Below are 8,581 nucleotides of genomic sequence, written 5' to 3'. Positions count from 1 at the left end.
TATCCTCACCGTGCTGAGTCAAGAATTTACTGTAAAGTCTTCAGGTGTTCTCTTGACGATTACACAGAAAGGTGATCGCTTTGTTTTTATGCATTTAATTCAATTTATTGACTTTAGTTTCTGTCAAGGCTTTTTTCAGAGTCAAACTCTGAGCTTTGATTCGTTGCATAGATGTGATTCATTTTAAAGAAAACAAAGACAGCAAAACAGGTTTATGGTGTTCATATCTCTCCTGAGATGAATGGCTGCTGTAGTACAAAAACTCAATGGACTGGCTTTGATAATTCTGAGACAAGATGAATAGAAGATGAGAGTAGGCACTTTAAATCTCAGTAATTCACTAAAATGTCATGATGAAGGAATTTTAATTTCAGAACGTTTTAAAAAGCTAGAAACGGATTAAAGCTGTATATTCACTATGGTGTACAGTCATATAATGAACTGTTAAGGATGAAATCTTTGTTGTATATAGAACCTAAGCTGTTGTGTTACATATATATGGCTATGATACACAATGTGTTTGTAGTAAACGTTGTCCTCCTTTTTATCAGGGAGGAACTTCATTTTTAATATCAGGCCATCACACAGAATCCTTAACCAGACTGAGAGCTTTCAGAGACTGAGACTGAGTGCACAGGCTGTAAGCTGGACTTTATGTGGCTGATTTAATCTATATTACCTTTATATCACCTTTGTTTCCAGACAAACTGGACAGGGCTGTAGGATTAAAGTAGCATCATCGTAAATGTAGTCAACTGATGACATGAGCTTTCTTTAACTCAAAGCATTCATACGTCACAGTTTTCTTTGGATCTAGATCATTTAAAAGAAACCTTTCATTGAGATTCACCTCTAAATATAAGTTCAGTCCAAGCTTTGTTTGTCCTAGTTTTCCTACTGATCCCAGGTCACTTTGGAGGAGTTGTTTATGCATTCATATTATACTCTTATTTTGTTTTGGCTGTGGATTGTAAATACGAGAGTGCAAAAACGTATCAGGTCAGTTACCATGAAGTGTTTTTTTTTTTGGTGTGTATGATTTCAGCTGTAAACTGACATCCTGCTCTAGAGTGAAGTTTTGTAACTGAAGATGAAGGAAAGTCTCATCCACGAGTCCAGGTTTCTAATCCTCTGGATTAACAGCAAAGTGAGAGCCGGCGTCACGGTGCTGCTTCTGGTCTGAACATCTTTAGAGAAATCTCTGTGCCTTGGATTTATGAATCTCTAATTCCAGTTCCCAATTCCAAAAAATACCCGTCTGTTAAAAACAACCTGTTTTCTTGAGTTTATTTTGCTTTAGGCTGTTTGAGTTTCTGCAGGAGGCACAGTGGTGTGCATGATGGTCTGAAATCATTGATTTAGTTTGAAATCGTCAGGTCTTCTGTCTTTGGTTTCAACTTGTCTGCTTGCTGCTCAAGCTCTGTGACATGGATGAAGACATAAACAAAAAAAAGGCTAACGCAGGAATTAAATCATATAACTGGAACCATCAGAGGTTTCCAGACACTGTAGGCATGCCATGCAGAGAAAATGTTGGCTTCATGAAGTCTTAACACCCCAGAAAGTTACCCACTTTGTAAATCTTCATGGTAACACTATGGAGCGGCATTATCACCAAAACATGTCAGCTCAGCATAAACGCCTTTAAAAAGCATTAACATCTGTAACTGTGTTCTTAAATTTAACTCCCTGCAGTCACTGAGATGGGCTTGAGTCGAGTATCTGTGAGATCATTCTTGAGGCTCACGTTGGTAGAAATAAAACACGATGTAGATAATGTGAAAATGTGCTGATAAAAAGGAAACCATGAAGTGAGGTGTGTAAGCTGAAAACAATGTGCTCAGTCATGAAACTGTATCTTCTTGCTGGGATCTAAGCAGCGGTGATCTCAGTTTTGATACGTGCAAGAACTTAACGGGCGAAATAATCCTTTAAATTGTACTCCTCTCTTTAATGTGCTCTTGAAAGTCTATTTTTACACTGTTTGAAGTCTGTGTGTCAAAAACCTGCAGGAGTCTGAGGATATCTGGTCTGTAAATATGACTCTAGAGCCTGGTGGTGTAACAGGGCTATGACGGACCTTGCTGAGTCTTAAATCCACCTACTTTCCTCCAGCTCTCTACCCCCCATGTAACATCCTGTCTTTATTTAACTGTAACCCTGATATTTAAAAGTGATGATTTGCAGTTTTACATCATTCACATTGTCCTGGCAGAATCACTTTTGATAAGCTTTCCTATGCTACCTGTTTTAATGCTAAGCTACTCTACTTAAGTTGTTGTTTCAATGGTCTTTCTGGATAATACTGTGGCAGTATCACTCATCCTTTGAAACAATGAAATTATCCTGACTATTTGACCCAAGCAGACCAAAAGGAAACTGCTTCAGATTCTGAGCAGCCACCTTCAGCAGCTGCTGAGAAAAAAAGATTCACACACAGCTCAGGCTGACCCTTTATAACAAAGAAGACTCCTCCATCCAGACTAAGAGAAACCTCTCCAAGTTTAGTGCAATGTGCCTTTAATTTGATGGTATAATAACAACATGTAAATCAGGGATGATGGACAGATCATGAGCAGGTGTGTTCAGGTCAACACCTGCTCATGTATCATTTATTCACATGATTTGAGTATTTTGGATTTCCCCTTAGACTCAAAGACTGAGCGGGTGACTTCACACTCTACAGATCTGCCTTCACCTCATCCTCCGTCACATTGTTGTATCCTGTGTTATATTTACAGGAGGCAAACAGGCCTGTATCTCATGACCTGGTTGAACTGATATGCCAATGTTACTTCTATTTATATAACACAATAACTCAATTAAACAGACATGAAATAGATTATTTTAATCCTGACCATTACCCTGACCTTGTTCCAGTCTAACCCTGTTCCCCCTCTCTCTGTCTGTCACTCACTAAGCAAGGTGCGAGTCTTCAAAGGTTTCTGAGAGGGGCTGAGTGATGTCTTTACCTGAGATCGTTGCACCTTCTAGCCGTGCTAAGCATGTACATATTATTTATTTAGGATGTGCTCCGTAGGTTTTGGCAGATGTTTAAAAAGGCGTTTACCAGATTAGTTTATGATCCGTGTTCCTTTAATTCCTTCTTGAGTTCAGCTGAAGTAGCCAGTGATGGGTCACACTTTCTGTCATCCATTAGTTTAGAGGTAAAGACGCACCTTAAGAAAATGTCTGAAGAAATGTTGATCTAACCTGAGTTATGAGCCCTGAAACTCATTCTTCTGAGCTCATTTTATTTTGAAGATGTATCATTTGTGGTGATTTCTCTCCAAGCAGACAGAGTCCTTTGCTGTTCACGCTGCAGCCATAAGCATCCTCTGCAGGGCATCAACAAACTGAGTGAAAGTAACCTTTTCCATTTCCTCTGTGGAGCAGTGACAGTCTGGAGTGGCTTTAGAATGAGAGATAACGTACTGTATATAGTGATTTTATTATTTGTACTTTTGTTTCTAATGTGCACTTATCCTGATCTTTTCTTTATTTGCTGTTTCATATCAGTTAATTGCTATAACTCTTGATATAAACTTCATGATGTGTATCCTCTATGTTAGGGTGGAAACACACATACAGCTGTGATTTATAAACACTTGTTCATTGTGCAACAGAAACAGAAAGAGTTTGTGAAAAAAAAACACCTTCAGATTAAATTCATGAGTGAAAACCCACTCAGGAATCGTCCAATCCTTGGTCCTGCCCCCCTTCAGACTTTAGCGACAGTGTTAGGAGGGAAACCACAACACTGGCTCTATCATTCATATTGCTTCATGGGATTATCTTATTAATGTAACATCTGCAGGTTTTGTTGCTCTTAAAATAAAGAAGGTAGTTTATCTTTAGATAACAGTTTTTAATCTCACCTGAGGATTTACAGGGAACACATCCAAGACTTACTGGATTTTTTGATAGCTTTTAGTCTCATCTCATGATCTCTCATAAATTCAGTTGTTGTTTACAACCACTTGTTATCAAAAGTAATTTTCTTAGGCTGCTCTCGGGGTCATGAGATACTGCTAAAACATCTAAAAGAGCTCAATAATGGACGTGAATGAGTGTGATCGAGCGTCCTTTAAGCAAGAAGAAAGTTTAAAAGTTAGACATAAACTGTTGGGAATCTGGATCCAGTAATCCCATCTATCTATTTCACTTCTCCGTGCTAACAGCTAGCCATGATGTAGCAAGCTTAGCTTAGCATAATGATCAGTAACATAAAGAAACAGAGGCAGATAGTAGTTGAATATATTAAATAGAGTATTTGAGTTTTATTTTAAACATCATCAACAGATGTTCAAAGTTTTAGTTTGTGGTTTCCTGTGAAACAGATTCAGTTCATGAGAGTTCAGTTATGAGCTCCACAAATACATGAATGAACTTTGTCGTAGCCCGGCGAGCTGTTTGCCCCTGCTTTTATTCTTTGTGCATAACAAGAAGTAAGCATGCTTTTAGCATCGTTATAACATATGAGAGAGGGATCAGTTCTGTCTCTAGCTCTGTTTGTTTTCAAACGTGATAACTCTCAACCTTTAAAAAGAAAAACATGCAGTCGAGGCAGTAATATAGCTTTGTAAATCAAATCACCAATACTTGACCTTTAGCTTTCAATCACCAGAAACAACACATGTTAAGTTTCCCTCAAAAATGAATGATAGACTTATTTTATGTGAGTTTTTAAAACATTGTGTCATAAAGGGCCTGGACTTCAGGAGAGAGTTCTCTTCAAACAGCTTCTCCCCCCTGACTGCAGGCAGAGGTCCAACATTCAGAACCACTCTGCTGTGCTACACCAGTGATAACAAATACCTGACTGTCCTTCAGACAGCTTGTTGGTGTACATCGCTGTGCCTCTGATGCAGAAAACTAAAAGATGAGGGAGGATGTCGCATGCTGAGCAGTTGGGACACAAATCCAGGGTTTACATTTTACTGAATAGTCTCCTTTAACAGACTGGTCGTGAAATACTTATCCGATCCTTCTGTTCTTCTGTCGCTCATGGAAAAACTAACTGTAGACTATCTTTAGATGAGTGGAGTGGACATCATGGCAGTAATAAAGACACATTGGATAAACTTGTGAACCGTTAGGGAACCCCAACCAAAGTTTAAGACAACATGCTGCATGCGTGATCCCCAGATCCTGACCGTGTTCATGATGATTCACTGCTGAGGGCTTTTAAGGTTTGCAGATGTACCGTTCTTGAAATGAACTTTGTTGCCCTGGCTTGTTTGTTGTTTTGGCATGACACTATCCTCAATGCAACCCTATGTCATCAGTTCATTAAAATAGCACCATGACAGATGTGAGTTTCTGCTGGTGGCACTATAAAACCTGTATAATCCATACAGTTTGGTTTTGAAAGAGTAATGTTGCTTTAAAATTGTGAAATACTGATAACTTACATGAAACTTTTGAAACTAAAACAGATGACTTGTACTGTGTATTCTGTTACTTGTTTAATGAGCAGATGCTGCGAGGTTTTCACAAGTACTTTCTCCAAAAATGTGTCTTATGTATTATCTGCTGTTAAGGGATAAAGAAGAGAGATGGCGGAGCTGGATAAGATTATTTCAATCTGTGCAGCTCCATCTTTCTGAGGAATATAAAATAAGAGAAAAGGTTTAATATCCTGTATGAGAGGAGGATTTGGAAACCTTTCATTTGACTTATATTAGTGTTGGTTGCTTTTCTCATGACATGTTTTATATTTGAGGTATTTTTCAGCAAATGATGGGCTTGTAGCTGACTTGTCTTTATACCTTTTGGTGCACAGGGGGTAAACTTTACCCATGTTCCAGCGGGGGTTGTAGAAGAGACATGCTAATTATTTCACCTCTGTTTGGCCTGAACTGGTCCAATTTAATAGTCATTTGATTGTAGTTTGTAAGTCAAACACAACAGTGTTGTCAGGTTAGTGTAGTATTAACACCAACCTCTTGATTTTGACTAGAAATGCTCTAAAAATAAACTTCAAAAATAAAACTGCTGAGGCTCAGTTGGTAGAGCAGGGGCTTCATGTTTGGAGGCGACAGTCCTCTTTTGCACTGGTCCCAGGATCGATTCCCTGTCATGGCATGATTTGATGCATGTCATTCCCCCTCCCATGTTTCCTGTCTCTCTCAAGCTGTCCTGGACTGTAAAGGCAAAAAAATAACCTTAAAAATTGAGGAAGAAAGAATAAAAATATCATTTGTGAAATCACTGAAGTTGAGAATCTGAAAACCTGTCTCATATGAGAGTGTGTCCACCCCCTTCAATAATGCCTTTAGTCCAGCTGAGGTTGCAACATGCTTCATGTGGGACCAATATAATGTGAGCCAGTGCACAGGAACCTTCAGCAGTCATTTATCTACATAGTCTATATAACGCTGTCAAATACTAACTAGACTCTATTGTGAAGACGCTCAACGGTAGAGTGCCAAAAAGTGAAGACACAGAGTCCCTGTAGATACTCAGACCAGAGAAGAGGAAGGTGGAAACTTTGTGTGCACTTTGGGGCTTTTTTCGTTTCCTTCTGTTTATACTACTAGCATTTACAATGTTTGGGTTGACATGTCATGTTATAGTGCAATATATTTTGTATGCAAGCAGTTTCAATAAATAAAGGTCGATCTTCCTTCGTGAGCTCTGGTTGGTGTATTCATTTTATATTTTCCTGATACGACTGTGAATCATAATTACAGTTACACGTGTTTGTTGAACACAAAAGGTCTTCTCACTGTTCTCTAATCTGGACTGAAGCTGGCCTTAACTTCAACACTCACCCAAGTATGGAGGAGATATTAGTCTGTGCTGGCCTTACACTCCATCTTTACTGTGGCTGGCTTATTAACAGTGGTGGACAGTAACAAAGTAAATTTACTCTATTTACTTTTAGAGACACACGGGTTTGATAACACAGAGCAGGAGACGTGATTCTTATAAAAATGTACAATTTATTCCTTCGTTTTGAAGGAAAGTTTAAATTATTCCCCACAGGAGGCAACAATTCTACGGAGACAAGCAATACGTATGGGCTGGGGCTTACCACGGCGGCAGGACAACCAAGGAGAACACACAAATCAAAGACAACTGTGAAACACAACAACCAAATGATTTGTGAAGAACACCAACACCAGGGAAGGGGACTGCTGCTCGTGTCGGCCCACAGCACCTGCACAACACAAAAAAAGAACAGAATTATTGGTTTGCCTCCTCGGCCTCCTGGTGCAAATCAATCAGAAATCAGAACCGCCCACTGCAGTAAATAAGGTGCAACATCAAAACAAACCATGGTAAGCTGACAAAACTCAAGCATTTTATGCTTAAGTAGTTGTACTAAGCGATGATGTGTGTTGTTTGCAGAGAAATTGGTAAAATAAGTGCAATCATGGCATGAAAAATGTAGGCATCATATTTGATCATATGCCCTGTTCAAGTAATAACTAGAGTTAGTATGATATTGACATTTTTGGACATACACCCTCCTTGTGTCAGAGTTGAGCGCACAAATGTAGTACGAAACAATTCAACAGAAACCTGAGGTGACGTGAACTGCACCTATAGGTACTGATAAACTGATATATAATTGTACAAATAATCAATACTTGCAGCCCTACCTATAATGAAATGATATAAATAAATAAAGAATACGTTTTCATACAATTTATGTTTTATTGTGTGTGTCTAAATTTTACGCAATGTCTGCACAGATGTTTTATGGCAAGAGGAAGGAGAATGTTGTTGTGCCGGCCCACCCTACCATTAGTGACGATGATAAAGAGGACGATGATGATGATGATGTGACAGACTCTAACTTTGTCAAACCCACCTCCAACCTGGATGTTTCAATTTGTTTCACCCCCGCTGGAGACTGCTAAATTGGATAAACATCTAAATTAGTACTCTGCGTTTGGTACCTAACGCAGGTGAGACACGGATAACTTACCTCTTGCCTGACACACAAATGTAAAAGGGCACGCCAAACTGTGCGCCCCAGGGTGCCTATCCACCTTCGTCAGTCCCTGAACGCCGACTGCCAGGTTCAGAGGAAAGGGGAGTGGAGTGCTGACGGCCCCTATTTAAAGGTGCGCTCCGTCAATTTCAGCCAGTGCAGGACTGGCACAGCGCCATACCAAGGCCAGGAGTGCCATTATTTTTTGGGGGTACTTATTACTTTTACTCCACTACATTCAGAAGACAACTATTGTACTTTTAGGATAAGATAAGATAAGATATCACTTTATTGATCCCCCGGGGGGGAAATTCAGTTGTTACAGCAACCCAGACATAAGTACAATCAAGAAAGAAGTTTCAATAAGTACAAAATAAGTACAGAATAAGTACAAAATAAGATAATAAAAAAAAATAAGTACAAAATAAAAATAAAAAATAAAACAAAAAATAAAACAAAATAACATAAAAATAAATTAAAAAAAATAAAATAAAAAAATAAGTAAAATAAAAATAGATAAAAATAAAGCTAGAATACAATTTAGATATATACAATGTTACAAATGGAATTTAAATTAAATAGCTGACATGGTGTGATTATGGTTGGTAATGACAAATTAAGCAATAAATAGAAGAA

At 38.6% G+C, this 8,581-nt stretch overlaps 1 long non-coding RNA gene across 1 annotated transcript; it reads right to left on the bottom strand.

Moving 5' to 3' along the window:
• Positions 1 to 6,927: 6,927 nt before the first annotated feature.
• LOC117817780 lies at positions 6,928 to 8,050 on the bottom strand. The gene is made up of 3 exons (XR_004632206.1): positions 7,940 to 8,050; positions 7,749 to 7,867; positions 6,928 to 7,165 (listed from the first exon to the last, which is right to left on the bottom strand). It is a non-coding gene; the product is annotated as an uncharacterized LOC117817780 (long non-coding RNA).
• Positions 8,051 to 8,581: the final 531 nt, after the last annotated feature.

Source organism: Notolabrus celidotus, chromosome 8 (assembly GCF_009762535.1).
Source record: "Notolabrus celidotus isolate fNotCel1 chromosome 8, fNotCel1.pri, whole genome shotgun sequence".
NCBI lineage: Eukaryota > Metazoa > Chordata > Actinopteri > Labriformes > Labridae > Notolabrus > Notolabrus celidotus.
The sequence above is the reverse complement of the archived record's forward strand: the minus strand, read 5'-3'. Positions and strand labels throughout refer to the sequence as shown.